At 36.5% G+C, this 19993-nt stretch overlaps 1 protein-coding gene and 4 long non-coding RNA genes across 5 annotated transcripts in view; 4 read left to right on the plus strand and 1 right to left on the minus strand.

The window, feature by feature from the left end:
• The window catches only part of LOC115879014 (glutamate receptor ionotropic, kainate 2), a 409701-nt gene that overhangs the window by 84108 nt on the left and 305600 nt on the right, over nucleotides 1-19993 (minus strand). The gene's annotated exons all lie outside the window — the stretch shown is intronic.
• Nucleotides 6066-6969, plus strand: LOC115879017. The gene is made up of 4 exons (XR_004049651.1): nucleotides 6066-6140; nucleotides 6201-6505; nucleotides 6565-6869; nucleotides 6930-6969. It is a non-coding gene; the product is annotated as an uncharacterized LOC115879017 (long non-coding RNA).
• LOC115879016 lies at nucleotides 7564-9424 on the plus strand. Its single transcript, XR_004049650.1, has 6 exons — nucleotides 7564-7678; nucleotides 8107-8269; nucleotides 8328-8632; nucleotides 8696-8858; nucleotides 8916-9220; nucleotides 9282-9424. It is a non-coding gene; the product is annotated as an uncharacterized LOC115879016 (long non-coding RNA).
• LOC115879018 lies at nucleotides 10511-11191 on the plus strand. Its single transcript, XR_004049652.1, has 3 exons — nucleotides 10511-10622; nucleotides 10680-10985; nucleotides 11049-11191. It is a non-coding gene; the product is annotated as an uncharacterized LOC115879018 (long non-coding RNA).
• Nucleotides 15797-16695, plus strand: LOC115879019. The gene is made up of 3 exons (XR_004049653.1): nucleotides 15797-15931; nucleotides 16357-16519; nucleotides 16577-16695. It is a non-coding gene; the product is annotated as an uncharacterized LOC115879019 (long non-coding RNA).

Genomic DNA, 19993 nt, shown 5'->3' on the forward strand with positions numbered 1-19993 from the left:
GAAGATGTCATCTTGTTAGGATCGTTTAGAATTTTATCGTTTAGGCAAGAATTGCCGGGATGACATCTATCGGAGATAGAATTGCGACTGATCGAGTTTTATCGGAATGAATGCACGATTTAGCACACTTACCGGGATGGCATTCTAACGGGTATAGTATAGTACATTCCAAAGAATAAAAATTAAATATTTCGTTCGATAATCGAAAGTTTGGGCATATTTTGCGCTTATTGTTAATTTTTATGAGAGTGAAATTTCTGTTGATGTTTATTGCTCGAGAATGTCTGTCTCCTATGAAAAGTATGGTGTGAGTGTTTTTCCTACATTGCCCTTTATTTGAGTCTGGAGCTCCAGCAATTTCATGTTATTCCATATTCCAGAATTACCCATATAGGTTTTGTGAATTTTGTCTGTAACTGTCACATGTCCACAAATTACCCCTTGTTAAGACTTCAGGTTTTCAATCATAAAAGGATTTTCAGATATTTTTAAGCAATAAATGTCTTTGGTTTTGCTGCCATAAATTAGCATAATATACAAGCGCATTATATGTTCAAGCCTTTAATGTTAAGCGTACTCTGTAAGGTCGATAAACTAGTTATAAAAGAATGCCATCTTGATAAGTCGGTACGAAATGTTTCCGTTTGATTTGTCAATGCGGTTGGTAGGCGGTTGTTGCAATGTTATTAGTAAAGATGTCATCTTTTTAGGTCGATACGGTATGTTAGGGACTACTGCTTGGTGGCATAGCCAGCAGGGATGGCATCTAGAGAACGTTAAGATAACGCAGCGCGGTTGATAGACTGCTCAAATATTATTAGTGAAGATGTCATCTTTTTAGGTCGGTACGGTATGTTAGGGACTACTGCTTGGTGGCATAGCCAGCAGGGATGGCATCTAGAGAACGTTAAGATACCGCAGCGCGGTTGATAGACTGCTCAAATATTATTAGTGAAGATGTCATCTTTTTAGGTCGGTACGGTATGTTAGGGACTACTGCTTGGTGGCATAGCCAGCAGGGATGGCATCTAGAGAACGTTGAGATAACGCAGCGCGGTTGATAGACTGCTCAAATAGTATTAGTGAAGATGTCATCTTTTTAGGTCGGTACGGTATGTTAGGGACTACTGCTTGGTGGCATAGCCAGCAGGGATGGCATCTAGAGTACGTTAAGATAACGCAGCGCGGTTGATAGACTGCTCAAATATTATTAGTGAAGATGTCATCTTTTCAGGTCGGTACGGTATGTTAGGGACTACTGCTTGGTGGCATAGCCAGCAGGGATGGCATCTAGAGAACGTTAAGATAACGCAGCGCGGTTGATAGATTGCTCAAATATTATTAGTGAAGATGTCATCTTTTTAGGTCGGTACGGTATGTTAGGGACTACTGCTTGGTGGCATAGCCAACAGGGATGGCATCTAGAGAACGTTAAGATAACGCAGCGCGGTTGATAGACTGCTCAAATAATATTAGTGAAGATGTCATCTTTTTAAATCGGTACGGTATGTTAGTGACTACTGCTTGGTGGCATAGCCAGCAGGGATGGCATCTAGAGAACGTTAAGATAACGCAGCGCGGTTGATAGACTGCTCAAATATTATTAGTGAAGATGTCATCTTTTTAGGTCGGTACGGTATGTTAGGGATTACTGCTTGGTGGCATAGCCAGCAGGGATGGCATCTAGAGAACGTTGAGATAACGCAGCGCGGTTGATAGACTGCTCAAATAGTATTAGTGAAGATGTCATCTTTTTAGGTCGGTACGGTATGTTAGGGACTACTGGTGGCATAGCCAGCAGGGATGGCATCTAGAGAACGTTAAGATAACGCAGCGCGGTTGATAGACTGCTCAAATATTATTAGTGAAGATGTCATCTTTTTAGGTCGGTACGGTATGTTAGGGACTACTGCTTGGTGGCATAGCCAGCAGGGATGGCATCTAGAGTACGTTAAGATAACGCAGCGCGGTTGATAGACTGCTCAAATATTATTAGTGAAGATGTCATCTTTTTAGGTCGGTACGGTATGTTAGGGACTACTGCTTGGTGGCATAGCCAGCAGGGATGGCATCTAGAGAACGTTAAGATAACGCAGCGCGGTTGATAGACTGCTCAAATATTATTAGTGAAGATGTCATCTTTTTAGGTCGGTACGGTATGTTAGGGACTACTGCTTGGTAGCATAGCCAGCAGGGATGGCATCTAGAGAACGTTAAGATAACGCAGCGCGGTTGATAGACTGCTCAAATATTATTAGTGAAGATGTCATCTTTTTAGGTCGGTACGGTATGTTAGGGACTACTGCTTGGTGGCATAGCCAGCAGGGATGGCATCTAGAGTACGTTAAGATAACGCAGCGCGGTTGATAGACTGCTCAAATATTATTAGTGAAGATGTCATCTTTTTAGGTCGGTACGGTATGTTAGGGACTACTGCTTGGTGGCATAGCCAGCAGGGATGGCATCTAGAGAACGTTAAGATAACGCAGCGCGGTTGATAGACTGCTCAAATATTGTTAGTGAAGATGTCATCTTTTTAGGTCGGTACGGTATGTTAGGGACTACTGCTTGGTGGCATAGCCAGCAGGGATGGCATCTAGAGAACGTTAAGATAACGCAGCGCGGTTGATAGACTGCTCAAATATTGTTAGTGAAGATGTCATCTTTTTAGCTCGGTACGGTATATTAGGGACTACTGCTTGGTGGCATAGCCAGCAGGGATGGCATCTAGAGAACGTTAAGATAACGCAGCGCGGTTGATAGACTGCTCATATATTATTAGTGAAGGTGTCATCTTCGGTACGGTATGTTAGGGACTACTGCTTGGTAGCATAGCCAGCAGGGATGGCATCTAGAGAACGTTAAGATAACGCAGCGCGGTTGATAGACTGCTCAAATATTATTAGTGAAGATGTCATCTTTTTAGGTCGGTACGGTATGTTAGGGACTACTGCTTGGTGGCATAGCCAGCAGGGATGGCATCTAGAGTACGTTAAGATAATGCAGCGCGGTTGATAGACTGCTCAAATATTATTAGTGAAGATGTCATCTTTTTAGGTCGGTACGGTATGTTAGGGACTACTGCTTGGTGGCATAGCCAGCAGGGATGGCATCTAGAGAACGTTAAGATAACGCAGCGCGGTTGATAGACTGCTCAAATATTATTAGTGAAGATGTCATCTTTTTAGGTCGGTACGGTATGTTAGGGACTACTGCTTGGTGGCATAGCCAGCAGGGATGGCATCTAGAGAACGTTAAGATAACGCAGCGCGGTTGATAGACTGCTCAAATATTATTAGTCAAGATGTCATCTTTTTAGGTCGGTACGGTATGTTAGGGACTACTGCTTGGTGGCATAGCCAGCAGGGATGGCATCTAGAGAACGTTGAGATAACGCAGCGCGGTTGATAGACTGCTCAAATATTGTTAGTGAAGATGTCATCTTTTTAGCTCGGTACGGTATATTAGGGACTACTGCTTGGTGGCATAGCCAGCAGGGATGGCATCTAGAGAACGTTAAGATAACGCAGCGCGGTTGATAGACTGCTCAAATATTATTAGTGAAGATGTCATCTTTTTAGGTCGGTACGGTATGTTAGGGACTACTGCTTGGTGGCATAGCCAGCAGGGATGGCATCTAGAGAACGTTAAGATAACGCAGCGCGGTTGATAGACTGCTCAAATATTGTTAGTGAAGATGTCATCTATTTAGGTCGGTACGGTATGTTAGGGACTACTGCTTGGTGGCATAGCCAGCAGGGATGGCATCTAGAGAACGTTAAGATATCGCAGCGCGGTTGATAGACTGCTCAAATATTATTAGTGAAGATGTCATCTTTTTAGGTCGGTACGGTATGTTAGGGACTACTGCTTGGTGGCATAGCCAGCAGGGATGGCATCTAGAGAACGTTAAGATAACGCAGCGCGGTTGATAGACTGCTCAAATATTGTTAGTGAAGATGTCATCTTTTTAGCTCGGTACGGTATATTAGGGACTACTGCTTGGTGGCATAGCCAGCAGGGATGGCATCTAGAGAACGTTAAGATAACGCAGCGCGGTTGATAGACTGCTCATATATTATTAGTGAAGGTGTCATCTATTTAGGTCGGTACGGTATGTTAGGGACTACTGCTTGGTGGCATAGCCAGCAGGGATGGCATCTAGAGAACGTTAAGATAACGCAGCGCGGTTGATAGACTGCTCAAATATTATTAGTGAAGATGTCATCTTTTTAGGTCGGTACGGTATGTTAGGGACTACTGCTTGGTGGCATAGCCAGCAGGGATGGCATCTAGAGAACGTTAAGATAACGCAGCGCGGTTGATACACTGTTCAAATATTATTAGTGAAGATGTCATCTTTTTAGGTCGGTACGGTATGTTAGGGACTACTGCTTGGTGGCATAGCCAGCAGGGATGGCATCTAGAGAACGTTAAGATAACGCAGCGCGGTTGATAGATTGCTCAAATATTATTAGTGAAGATGTCATCTTTTTAGGTCGGTACGGTATGTTAGGGACTACTGCTTGGTGGCATAGCCAGCAGGGATGGCATCTAGAGAACGTTGAGATAACGCAGCGCGGTTGATAGACTGCTCAAATAGTATTAGTGAAGATGTCATCTTTTTAGGTCGGTACGGTATGTTAGGGACTACTGCTTGGTGGCATAGCCAGCAGGGATGGCATCTAGAGTACGTTAAGATAACGCAGCGCGGTTGATAGACTGCTCAAATATTATTAGTGAAGATGTCATCTTTTTAGGTCGGTACGGTATGTTAGGGACTACTGCTTGGTGGCATAGCCAGCAGGGATGGCATCTAGAGAACGTTGAGATAACGCAGCGCGGTTGATAGACTGCTCAAATAGTATTAGTGAAGATGTCATCTTTTTAGGTCGGTACGGTATGTTAGGGACTACTGCTTGGTGGCATAGCCAGCAGGGATGGCATCTAGAGTACGTTAAGATAACGCAGCGCGGTTGATAGACTGCTCAAATATTATTAGTGAAGATGTCATCTTTTTAGGTCGGTACGGTATGTTAGGGACTACTGCTTGGTGGCATAGCCAGCAGGGATGGCATCTAGAGAACGTTGAGATAACGCAGCGCGGTTGATAGACTGCTCAAATAGTATTAGTGAAGATGTCATCTTTTTAGGTCGGTACGGTATGTTAGGGACTACTGCTTGGTGGCATAGCCAACAGGGATGGCATCTAGAGAACGTTAAGATAACGCAGCGCGGTTGATAGACTGCTCAAATAATATTAGTGAAGATGTCATCTTTTTAAATCGGTACGGTATGTTAGTGACTACTGCTTGGTGGCATAGCCAGCAGGGATGGCATCTAGAGAACGTTAAGATAACGCAGCGCGGTTGATAGTCTGCTCAAATATTATTAGTGAAGATGTCATATTTTTAGCTCGGTACGGTATGTTAGGGACTACTGCTTGGTGGCATAGCCAGCAGGGATGGCATCTAGAGAACGTTAAGATAACGCAGCGCGGTTGATAGACTGCTCAAATATTATTAGTGAAGATGTCATCTTTTTAGGGGGTACGGTATGTTAGGGACTACTGCATGGTGGTATAACCAGCAGGGATGGCATCTAATAAACGATATTGAAACGCGACATTTACACTTTAACACACGCGGAGGTACTTAAAGGATACACCGGATTGAATGTGATGGATTGCTGATGTGGATCTTTCTACGGAGTTGAATCAATTTAAGTAGAAAAAATTGTTCCATACATTAAAAGTAAGATTTTAGCTTGACTTGTGATTGTTTTACATATACCTATGTATGTTGTACACGTAGGATTTCAAGATACATATGCTGTTGATATTCAGCTGGATTCTCGACTTGGACTACAACATTCATTGTTAATTACTACATACTGATGACCACCTGGATACAATGAAGACTAAGATTGGCCAGAAGATCTGCCTTAATTCTAATATTTCCTCCGGGTTCGCGAAATTAGGAGATGAAATTATTCTTGGTCATCTCCTCGTCAGTCGCTATTATTTCAGGTTCATATATAGGTTTCATTTCAGGTTCATATAGAATATCATGCTGTCGATACCACGGATATAAAGAATTCATTATGAGAATACATAACTATTCTTTTGATATATTTTGACAGTAAGTTGTTCTATTTCTTCTTTTCATTTGCCAACGTTAACTATTTTTTTTTCTTTTCAGAATCAAGCTCAAGCAGGGAATACAGCAATTATTGTAAATTACTGGATACAGATGACCACCTGCATACAGTGTAGACTATGACTGACCAGAAGCTCTGCTTTAATTCTAATATTTTCTCCGGGTTCGCGAAATTAGGAGATGAAATTATTCTTGGTCATCTCCTCGTCAGTCGCTATTATTTCAGGTTCAAGCCCAATGATGTAAGGTGTCGCTCACTACTGCTATAGAATATCATGCTGTCGATACCACGGATATAAAGAATTCATTATGAGAATACACAACTATTCTTTTGATATATTTTGACAGTAAGTTGTTCTATTTCTTCTTTTCATTTGCCAACGTTAACTATTTTTTTTCCTTTCAGAATCAAGCTCAAGCAGGGAATACAGCAATTATTGTAAATTACTGGATACAGATGACCACCTGCATACAGTGTAGACTATGACTGACCAGAAGCTCTGCCTTAATTCTAATATTTTCTCCCAGTTCGCGAAATTAGGAGATGAAATTATTCTTGGTCATCTCCTCGTCAGTCGCTATTATTTCAGGTTCAAGCCCAATGATGTAAGGTGTCGCTCACTACTGCTATAGAATATCATGCTGTCGATACCACGGATATAAAGAATTCATTATGAGAATACACAACTATTCTTTTGATATATTTTGACAGTAAGTTGTTCTATTTCTTCTTTTCATTTGCCAACGTTAACTATTTTTTTTTCTTTTCAGAATCAAGCTCAAGCAGGGAATACAGCAATTATTGTAAATTACTGAATACAGATGATCACCTGCATTCAGTGTAGATTATGACTGACCAGAAGCTCTGTCGATACCACGGATATTCAAAATTCATCATCAAAATATACAACTATTCTTTTCTTATTTTTTGACAGTAAGTTGTTCTATTTCTTCTTTTAATTTGCTAACCTTAACATTCTTTTCTTTTCAGAATCGAGCTCAATCAAGAAATACAGCAATTATTGGAAATTACTGGATACAGATGATCACCTGCATACAGTGTAGACTATGACTGACCAGAAGCTCTGCCTTAATTCTAATATTTTCTCCGGGTTCGCGAAATTAGGAGATGAAATTATTCTTGGTCATCTCCTCGTCAGTCGCTATTATTTCAGGTTCAAGCCCAATGATGTAAGATGTCGCTCACTACTGCTATAGAATAGCATGCTGTCGATACCACGGATATAAATAATTCATTATGAGAATTCACAACTATTCTTTTGATATATTTTGACAGTAAGTTGTTCTATTTCTTCTTTTCATTTGCCAACGTTAACTATTTTTTTTTTCTTTTCAGAATCAAGCTCAAGCAGGGAATACAGCAATTATTGTAAATTACTGAATACAGATGATCACCTGCATTCAGTGTAGATTATGACTGACCAGAAGCTCTGTCGATACCACGGATATTCAAAATTCATCATCAAAATATACAACTATTCTTTTCTTACTTTTTGACAGTAAGTTGTTCTATTTCTTCTTTTAATTTGCTAACCTTAACTTTCTTTTCTTTTCAGAATCAAGCTCAAGCAAGAAATACAGCAATTATTGGAAATTACTGGATACAGATGATCACCTGCATACAGTGTAGACTATGACTGACCAGAAGCCTATGATAATTCTAATATTTTCTCCGGGTTCACTTGAAATTAGGAGATGAAATTATTCTTGGTCATCTCCTCGTCAGTCCACTATTATTTCAGGTTCAAGCCCAATGATGTAAGATGTCGCTCACCATTGCTATAGAATATCATGCTGTCGATACCCACGGATATACAGAATGCATCATCAGAATACACAACTATTCTTTTTGTTACTTTTTGACAGTAAGTTTGACAGTTCTATTTTTTCTTTTGATTTGTTAACGTTAACATTCTTTTCTTTTCAGAATCAAGCCCAAGCAGGGAATACAGCAATCCTTACAAATTAATGGATACAGATGACAACCTGGATACAGTGAAGACTATGACTGACCAGAAGCTCTGTCGATACCACGGATATTCAAAATTCATCATCAAAATATACAACTATTCTTTTCTTACTTTTTAACAGTAAGTTGTTCTATTTCTTCTTTAATTTGCTAACCTTAACTTTCTTTTTTCTTTTCAGAATCAAGCTCAAGCAAGAAATACAGCAATTATTGGAAATTACTGGATACAGATGATCACCTGCATACAGTGTAGACTATGACTGACCAGAAGCTCTGCGATAATTCTAATATTTTCTCCGGGTTCGCGAAATTAGGAGATGAAATTATTCTTGGTCATCTCCTCGTCAGTCACTATTATTTCAGGTTCAAGCCCAATGATGTAAGATGTCGCTCACCATTGCTATAGAATATCATGCTGTCGATACCACGGATATACAGAATGCATCATCAGAATACACAACTATTCTTTTGTTACTTTTTGACAGTAAGTTTGACAGTTCTATTTTTTCTTTTGATTTGTTAACGTTAACATTCTTTTTCTTTTCAGAATCAAGCCCAAGCAGGGAATACAGCAATCCTTACAAATTAATGGATACAGATGACAACCTGGATACAGTGAAGACTATGACTGACCAGAAGCTCTGTCGATACCACGGATATTCAAAATTCATCATCAAAATATACAACTATTCTTTTCTTACTTTTTAACAGTAAGTTGTTCTATTTCTTCTTTTAATTTGCTAACCTTAACTTTCTTTTCTTTTCAGAATCAAGCTCAAGCAAGAAATACAGCAATTATTGGAAATTACTGGATACAGATGATCACCTGCATACAGTGTAGACTATGACTGACCAGAAGCTCTGCGATAATTCTAATATTTTCTCCGGGTTCGCGAAATTAGGAGATGAAATTATTCTTGGTCATCTCCTCGTCAGTCACTATTATTTCAGGTTCAAGCCCAATGATGTAAGATGTCGCTCACCATTGCTATAGAATATCATGCTGTCGATACCACGGATATACAGAATGCATCATCAGAATACACAACTATTCTTTTGTTACTTTTTGACAGTAAGTTTACAGTTCTATTTTTCCTTTGATTTGTTAACGTTAACATTCTTTTTCTTTTCAGAATCAAGCCCAAGCAGGGAATACAGCAATCCTTACAAATTAATGGATACAGATGACAACCTGGATACAGTGAAGACTATGACTGACCAGAAGCTCTGTCGATACCACGGATATTCAAAATTCATCATCAAAATATACAACTATTCTTTTCTTATTTTTGACAGTAAGTTGTTCTATTTCTTCTTTTAATTTGCTAACCTTAACATTCTTTTCTTTTCAGAATCGAGCTCAATCAAGAAATACAGCAATTATTGGAAATTACTGGATACAGATGATCACCTGCATACAGTGTAGACTATGACTGACCAGAAGCTCTGCGATAATTCTAATATTTTCTCCCGGTTCGCGAAATTAGGAGATGAAATTATTCTTGGTCATCTCCTCGTCAGTCACTATTATTTCAGGTTCAAGCCCAATGATGTAAGATGTCGCTCACCATTGCTATAGAATATCATGCTGTCGATACCACGGATATACAGAATGCATCATCAGAATACACAACTATTCTTTTGTTACTTTTTGACAGTAAGTTTGACAGTTCTATTTTTTCTTTTGATTTGTTAACGTTAACATTCTTTTTCTTTTCAGAATCAAGCCCAAGCAGGGAATACAGCAATCCTTACAAATTAATGGATACAGATGACAACCTGGATACAGTGAAGACTATGACTGACCAGAAGCTCTGTCGATACCACGGATATTCAAAATTCATCATCAAAATATACAACTATTCTTTTCTTATTTTTTGACAGTAAGTTGTTCTATTTCTTCTTTTAATTTGCTAACCTTAACATTCTTTTCTTTTCAGAATCGAGAGCTCAATCAAGAAATACAGCAATTATTGGAAATTACTGGATACAGATGATCACCTGCATACAGTGTAGACTATGACTGACCAGAAGCTCTGCGATAATTCTAATATTTTCTCCGGGTTCGCGAAATTAGGAGATGAAATTATTCTTGGTCATCTCCTCGTCAGTCGCTATTATTTCAGGTTCAAGCCCAATGATGTAAGATGTCGCTCACCATTGCTATAGAATATCATGCTGTCGATACCACGGATAATACAGAATGCATCATCAGAATACACAACTATTCTTTTGTTACTTTTTTGACAGTAAGTTTGACAGTTCTATTTTTCTTTGATTTGTTAACGTTAACATTCTTTTTCTTTTCAGAATCAAGCCCAAGCAGGGAATACAGCAATCCTTACCAAATTAATGGATACAGATGACAACCTGGATACAGTGAAGACTATGACTGACCAGAAGCTCTGTCGATACCACGGATATTCAAAATTCATCATCAAAATATACAACTATTCTTTTCTTATTTTTTGACAGTAAGTTGTTCTATTTCTTCTTTTAATTTGCTAACCTTAACATTCTTTTCTTTTCAGAATCGAGCTCAATCAAGAAATACAGCAATTATTGGAAATTACTGGATACAGATGATCACCTGCATACAGTGTAGACTATGACTGACCAGAAGCTCTGCGATAATTCTAATATTTTCTCCGGGTTCGCGAAATTAGGAGATGAAATTATTCTTGGTCATCTCCTCGTCAGTCGCTATTATTTCAGGTTCAAGCCCAATGATGTAAGATGTCGCTCACCATTGCTATAGAATATCATGCTGTCGATACCACGGATAATACAGAATGCATCATCAGAATACACAACTATTCTTTTGTTACTTTTTGACAGTAAGTTTGACAGTTCTATTTTTTCTTTTGATTTGTTAACGTTAACATTCTTTTTCTTTTCAGAATCAAGCCCAAGCAGGGAATACAGCAATCCTTACAAATTAATGGATACAGATGACAACCTGGATACAGTGAAGACTATGACTGACCAGAAGCTCTGTCGATACCACGGATATTCAAAATTCATCATCAAAATATACAACTATTCTTTTCTTATTTTTGACAGTAAGTTGTTCTATTTCTTCTTTTAATTTGCTAACCTTAACATTCTTTTCTTTTTCAGAATCGAGCTCAATCAAGAAATACAGCAATTATTGGAAATTACTGGATACAGATGATCACCTGCATACAGTGTAGACTATGACTGACCAGAAGCTCTGCGATAATTCTTAATATTTTCTCCGGGTTCGCGAAATTAGGAGATGAAATTATTCTTGGTCATCTCCTCGTCAGTCGCTATTATTTCAGGTTCAAGCCCAATGATGTAAGATGTCGCTCACCATTGCTATAGAATATCATGCTGTCGATACCACGGATAATACAGAATGCATCATCCAGAATACACAACTATTCTTTTGTTACTTTTTGACAGTAAGTTTGACAGTTCTATTTTTTTCTTTTGATTTGTTAACGTTAACATTCTTTTCTTTTCAGAATCAAGCCCAAGCAGGGAATACAGCAATCCTTACAAATTAATGGATACAGATGACAACCTGGATACAGTGAAGACTATGACTGACCAGAAGCTCTGTCGATACCACGGATATTCAAAATTCATCATCAAAATATACAACTATTCTTTTTCTTACTTTTTAACAGTAAGTTGTTCTATTTCTTCTTTTAATTTGCTAACCTTAACTTCTTTTCTTTTTCAGAATCAAGCTCAAGCAAGAAATACAGCAATTATTGGAAATTACTGGATACAGATGATCACCTGCATACAGTGTAGACTATGACTGACCAGAAGCTCTGCGATAATTCTAATATTTTCTCCGGGTTCGCGAAATTAGGAGATGAAATTATTCTTGGTCATCTCCTCGTCAGTCACTATTATTTCAGGTTCAAGCCCAATGATGTAAGATGTCGCTCACCATTGCTATAGAATATCATGCTGTCGATACCACGGATATACAGAATGCATCATCAGAATACACAACTATTCTTTTGTTACTTTTTTACAGTAAGTTTGACAGTTCTATTTTTTTCTTTTGATTTGTTAACGTTAACATTCTTTTTCTTTTCAGAATCAAGCCCAAGCAGGGAATACAGCAATCCTTACAAATTAATGGATACAGATGACAACCTGGATACAGTGAAGACTATGACTGACCAGAAGCTCTGTCGATACCACGGATATTCAAAATTCATCATCAAAATATACAACTATTCTTTTCTTACTTTTAACAGTAAGTTGTTCTATTTCTTCTTTTAATTTGCTAACCTTAACTTTCTTTTCTTTTCAGAATCAAGCTCAAGCAAGAAATACAGCAATTATTGGAAATTACTGGATACAGATGATCACCTGCATACAGTGTCGACTATGACTGACCAGAAGCTCTGCGATAATTCTAATATTTTCTCCGGGTTCGCGAAATTAGGAGATGAAATTATTCTTGGTCATCTCCTCGTCAGTCGCTATTATTTCAGGTTCAAGCCCAATGATGTAAGATGTCGCTCACCATTGCTATAGAATATCATGCTGTCGATACCACGGATATACAGAATGCATCATCAGAATACACAACTATTCTTTTGTTACTTTTTTGACAGTAAGTTTGACAGTTCTATTTTTTCTTTTGATTTGTTAACGTTAACGTTCTTTTCTTTCAGAATCAAGCCCAAGCAGGGAATACAGCAATCCTTACAAATTAATGGATACAGATGACAACCTGGATACAGTGAAGACTATGACTGACCAGAAGCTCTGTCGATACCACGGATATTCAAAATTCATCATCAAAATATACAACTATTCTTTTCTTACTTTTTAACAGTAAGTTGTTCTATTTCTTCTTTTAATTTGCTAACCTTAACTTTCTTTTCTTTTCAGAATCAAGCTCAAGCAAGAAATACAGCAATTATTGGAAATTACTGGATACAGATGATCACCTGCATACAGTGTAGACTATGACTGACCAGAAGCTCTGCGATAATTCTAATATTTTCTCCGGGTTCGCGAAATTAGGAGATGAAATTATTCTTGGTCATCTCCTCGTCAGTCACTATTATTTCAGGTTCAAGCCCAATGATGTAAGATGTCGCTCACCATTGCTATAGAATATCATGCTGTCGATACCACGGATATACAGAATGCATCATCAGAATACACAACTATTCTTTTGTTACTTTTGACAGTAAGTTTGACAGTTCTATTTTTTCTTTTGATTTGTTAACGTTAACATTCTTTTCTTTTCAGAATCAAGCCCAAGCAGGGAATACAGCAATCCTTACAAATTAATGGATACAGATGACAACCTGGATACAGTGAAGACTATGACTGACCAGAAGCTCTGTCGATACCACGGATATTCAAAATTCATCATCAAAATATACAACTATTCTTTTCTTACTTTTTTAACAGTAAGTTGTTCTATTTCTTCTTTTAATTTGCTAACCTTAACTTTCTTTTCTTTTTCAGAATCAAGCTCAAGCAAGAAATACAGCAATTATTGGAAATTACTGGATACAGATGATCACCTGCATACAGTGTAGACTATGACTGACCAGAAGCTCTGCGATAATTCTAATATTTTCTCCGGGTTCATTGAAATTAGGAGATGAAATTATTCTTGGTCATCTCCTCGTCAGTCACTATTATTTCAGGTTCAAGCCCAATGATGTGTAAGATGTCGCTCACCATTGCTATAGAATATCATGCTGTCGATACCACGGATATACAGAATGCATCATCCAGAATACACAACTATTCTTTTGTTACTTTTTGACAGTAAGTTTGACAGTTCTATTTTTTTTCTTTTGATTTGTTAACGTTAACATTCTTTTTTCTTTTCAGAATCAAGCCCAAGCAGGGAATACAGCAATCCTTACAAATTAATGGATACAGATGACAACCTGGATACAGTGAAGACTATGACTGACCAGAAGCTCTGTCGATACCACGGATATTCAAAATTCATCATCAAAATATACAACTATTCTTTTCTTATATTTTTGACAGTAAGTTGTTCTATTTCTTCTTTTAATTTGCTAACCTTAACATTCTTTTCTTTTTCAGAATCGAGCTCAATCAAGAAATACAGCAATTATTGGAAATTACTGGATACAGATGATCACCTGCATACAGTGTAGACTATGACTGACCAGAAGCTCTGCGATAATTCTAATATTTTCTCCGGGTTCGCGAAATTAGGAGATGAAATTATTCTTGGTCATCTCCTCGTCAGTCGCTATTATTTCAGGTTCAAGCCCAATGATGTAAGATGTCGCTCACCATTGCTATAGAATATCATGCTGTCGATACCACGGATATACAGAATGCATCATCAGAATACACAACTATTCTTTTGTTACTTTTTGACAGTAAGTTTGACAGTTCTATTTTCTTTTGATTTGTTAACGTTAACGTTCTTTTTCTTTTTCAGAATCAAGCCCAAGCAGGGAATACAGCAATCCTTACAAATTAATGGATACAGATGACAACCTGGATACAGTGAAGACTATGACTGACCAGAAGCTCTGTCGATACCACGGATATTCAAAAATTCATCATCAAAATATACAACTATTCTTTTCTTACTTTTTAACAGTAAGTTGTTCTATTTCTTCTTTTTAATTTGCTAACCTTAACTTTCTTTCTTTTCAGAATCAAGCTCAAGCAAGAAATACAGCAATTATTGGAAATTACTGGATACAGATGATCACCTGCATACAGTGTAGACTATGACTGACCAGAAGCTCTGCGATAATTCTAATATTTTCTCGGGTTCGCGAAATTAGGAGATGAAATTATTCTTGGTCATCTCCTCGTCAGTCACTATTATTTCAGGTTCAAGCCCAATGATGTAAGATGTCGCTCACCATTGCTATAGAATATCATGCTGTCGATACCACGGATATACAGAATGCATCATCAGAATACACAACTATTCTTTTGTTACTTTTTGACAGTAAGTTTGACAGTTCTATTTTTTCTTTTGATTTGTTAACGTTAACATTCTTTTTCTTTTCAGAATCAAGCCCAAGCAGGGAATACAGCAATCCTTACAAATTAATAATGGATACAGATGACAACCTGGATACAGTGAAGACTAGAGGACTGACCAGAAGCTCTGTCGATACCACGGATATTCAAAATTCATCATCAAAATATACAACTATTCTTTTCTTATATTTTTGACAGTAAGTTGTTCTATTTCTTCTTTTTAATTTGCTAACCTTAACATTCTTTTCTTTCAGAATCGAGCTCAATCAAGAAATACAGCAATTATTGGAAATTACTGGATACAGATGATCACCTGCATACAGTGTAGACTATGACTGACCAGAAGCTCTGCGATAATTCTAATATTTTCTCCGGGTTCGCGAAATTAGGAGATGAAATTATTCTTGGTCATCTCCTCGTCAGTCGCTATTATTTCAGGTTCAAGCCCAATGATGTAAGATGTCGCTCACCATTGCTATAGAATATCATGCTGTCGATACCACGGATATACAGAATGCATCATCAGAATACACAACTATTCTTTTGTTACTTTTTGACAGTAAGTTTGACAGTTCTATTTTTTCTTTTGATTTGTTAACGTTAACATTCTTTTCTCTTTCAGAATCAAGCCCAAGCAGGAATACAGCAATCCTTACAAATTAATGGATACAGATGACAACCTGGATACAGTGAAGACTATGACTGACCAGAAGCTCTGTCGATACCACGGATATTCAAAATTCATCATCAAAATATACAACTATTCTTTTCTTACTTTTTAACAGTAAGTTGTTCTATTTCTTCTTTTAATTTGCTAACCTTAACTTTCACTTTTCTTTTCAGAATCAAGCTCAAGCAAGAAATAGCAATTGTTGGAAATTACTGGATACAGATGATCACCTGCATACAGTGTAGACTATGACTGACCAGAAGCTCTGCGATAATTCTAATATTTTCTCCGGGTTCGCGAAATTAGGAGATGAAATTATTCTTGGTCATCTCCTCGTCATTCACTATTATTTCAGGTTCAAGCCCAATGATGTAAGATGTCGCTCACCATAGCTATAGAATATCATGCTGTCGATACCACGGATATACAGAATGCATCATCAGAATACACAACTATTCTTTTGTTACTTTTTGACAGTAAGTTTGACAGTTCTATTTTTTCTTTTGATTTGTTAACGTTAACATTCTTTTTCTTTTCAGAATCAAGCCCAAGTAGGGAATACAGCAATCCTTGCAAATTACTGGATACAGATGACCACCTGGATACAGTGAAGACCATGACTGACCAGAAGCTCTGTCGATACCACGGATATTCAAAATTCATCATCAAAATATACAACTATTCTTTTCTTATTTTTTGACAGTAAGTTGTTCTATTTCTTCTTTTAATTTGCTAACCTTAACATTCTTTTCTTTTCAGAATCGAGCTCAATCAAGAAATACAGCAATTATTGGAAATTACTGGATACATAAGGCCTCCTGGATACAGTGAAGACTAAGATTGACCAGAAGCTTTGCAGCTTCCAACGATATTTTGACGTAAACGTTTATAGAAAATTATATTGATATATAGAAATAAAATTGTTTTATTTCATATACCCTAAAATATTGTACTTATATTTTTTAGTTTGTTTCTATTAAACATTTTTGTTTTTTATTTTGTTTTACTTAACCTTTTTCGACATGTTTATTCGTCCTTAGCATTAATGTACAGGGCGTTCCAAAAAGTTTAAAAGAGAGGTTTCTTATTTATTATTAAGTTGTTAGGTTTTCAAACTTTTGGTACATCCTCTATAGAGAGAATAATAAAAAAATAATAGAGACATAAGTCTAACTAACATGTAAATTTTTAAAAAAGAAAGTATATAGTATCAGATATTTCAAAAGCATATTCTATAGTACAAATCTGCTTTTTTAAATAATAAATATTTAAAAAAGCAGATTTGTACTAATCATATTTATTAGACCTTTAATATTATGAAGAAAAGGGTGTAATATAAGGTCGATAATCATATATGTTAATTATATAACCATAGGTAACCAGTTTCGGAAAAGCACACACAGAGTGTGGAAAAAAATCCTATACGTTGTTATTTCCTTTTGGCATAGCTTAAATCTTGACAAATTGGGGACTTTTGTAAAAGCGAACACGACAGCAGCGAATTTTACAGTAGGAAATAGTAACCCAGCGGTGGATTTGCAGTAGGGATGTATAAATTATATCGATGTATCAGAATATCGATTTTGAAATAACGATAGAAGTGGAGGCTAGGAATCAGTTTGAGTATTTTCCAAGAGTTTGGTTTAGGTATGTGGATGATATTTTTGCTGTTTTTGACACACATTCAGACACCATAGATAATTTTATTTCTAAGTTAAATAATCGTTTTCCTTCCATTAAATTTACGCATGAAATTGAGAACAACGACAGATTACCATTTCTAGATGTATGAGTTATTAGAAATATTAATAATTGCCTGGAATTTAATATCTATAGGAAAAATACGACCACACGCAGATATATTCCTAATGAATCACATCATAGTGTTGAACATAAAATGGCTAGTTTAAATTTCCTAGTTCATAGATAACTTAGTTTCCCACTTTCCAAAGAAAGATATGAAATAGAAAGAGATTACATTAGGAATGTAGCTGAGTGTAATGGATATTCTCCTTCACTAGTTGATAAATTAATTAGAAAACGTAGGTATAGGTTAATGATTTCTGAAAATTCGACTTTTCAAGTGGAGAAAGACACGTCTAAATATTTTTCGATGCCGTTTGATAGAGAGTTATCCCGTGGTCTAAAAGGAATTTTGAAGAATGTAAATTATAAACTTGTGTATAGTGCTAATAATAAATTACAACAATTATTAGGTAATCCAAAGGATAAAACACCTCCACTGGAAAGGTCGGGTATTTATGAAATTTCTTGTAAAGATTGTAATCAGAAATATGTTGGGCAAACTAGAAAATCAATATTAACTAGATTTAAAGAACATTTAGCTCAGATAAGATATGGTAAACCGGATAAATCTTGCGTTGCCGAACATATTGTTGATAAAGAACATTGTATAGATCTTAATAATTTAAAATTAATTAAACAAATCTCAAATTACAGGCAATTAGATGCATATGAAAGCATCAGAATTAATAAATGTAAAGATAGTATGAACAGAGACAACGGTCCCATTCCTTCAAGTTTGTTGTTCCTACTACTCTAGTGGGGGAAATTTAACTGTTACGCTCAGTTGGCTCTGACTCGGTTGGCTAGTTTTTGCCACGCCCACTCGGTGCCCACTGGGCGAGTATATAAACGCTCAACTTGTAGATTGTACTTTAGTTTATAATCATCTGCTGATGATGCTAACATGGTTAGCGAAACGCGCGTCCAGTGTAAAAGTAAAAGTGTTTTGGTGTATTGTGGTGATTTAGTGTTTTTATTTTAACGATATCTAGATATAATATTAATTTTCTTTAAAAAAAATATTTTAGTTAACTTCATCGGAAAGCATTTTAGGACATATTTTTTGTTATACTTTTATCTGTAGAATCACCCACTAAAGTTAGATACATTATTTCTTTGACATCCTGTTTAGTTTTAATTTGAACTCGATACTTCAACGCGTTCCCGAAATATAAGGTCTTTATGCACGGAGAGACAGACGGACAGACAACAAAGTGATCTTATAAAGGTTCTGTTTTTTCTTTTTGTTACAGAACCCAAAAAATATCGATATATTTAAAAAAAAGTGTCAATAATCTTTAAATATCGATACTGTTTCTTAAATATCACAATCCCTAATTTCCGCTGAAAAATACATTCGCCCTTATATTAAAATGAGCCGTTTTCCGGATCTAACGAAGTCTGGCATATCCTTTCTATTCCTTTTAGCGTATGCAACCGGCGACGCGGTATGGCCTTTCTGTTAACAATAAAAATAAAAGAACCAGCTCGTTTGGATCTTTTGAAGTAAAGCTACTACAATCGGACAAGGTCTTTATTGCCTTATTCGATAAAGATATTAAAGGCAGTTATAATGCTTCTATAAGTAAAGAAAAAAAATATTTTTTTAATTATTAGTTCTTGTTAATTATTATGGAAATTAAAAAAGAATAATACTGCAATAGTACAAAGAAATTCAGAAGACACATATTGTTTGCATATATCTGCTATTCTCAGTGAAATTAGTAAAGCTAGAGAAGTTCTCTCTATATAGTACGTATATATTAGAAAAACTGTCCTGTTTTTGAAAAAAAAGCTAGGCTTTCTTCATTGAAAGAGTTGAAGTTAAAAAATATAAAAAAAACAGGTAGGTACAATGCTAATGGATTGGAATCCACAAATAAATATGATTTACCGTAGTTTGGGGCGAAATTGATAATTACATGGTTTAGTCACATTTTTAAATTTAGCGCCAAATTTATGCAACTAGAAGCAGTGGTGTGCATCAGTCTTGTTTAGTAGAGCTTTGATGACAAGACATATGCAGTCGGGTGTGCAATTTTTTATCTATTTTTTGCAAAAAACGCGGTTAAAATTTTAATTTTAGTTAATTAATTTAAAAATTTTCCAAATTTATCTTTTTAGTCCAATAAGCTATCTACTCATCATGTTTATTTTTTGTCAATAATGACATGTATTGACTATTCCCATTCTAAATATCTCGAGAAGGGTTGCTCGTAACGATGTTTACCAAGAGACATTTTTTACGTAAAAAAATACGAAAATGTATATTTTTTAACTCAGCAGTTCTATACAGATACGGACAAAAAGTTATTACTCTTCAAAACAGTTAAATCACATGTAGGTGGCGCCCTCTACAAATAGGAATCA

The sequence above is a fragment of the Sitophilus oryzae genome, unplaced genomic scaffold (assembly GCF_002938485.1).
Source record: "Sitophilus oryzae breed Bouriz unplaced genomic scaffold, Soryzae_2.0 scaffold_154_pilon_pilon, whole genome shotgun sequence".
Classification (NCBI taxonomy): domain Eukaryota; kingdom Metazoa; phylum Arthropoda; class Insecta; order Coleoptera; family Curculionidae; genus Sitophilus; species Sitophilus oryzae.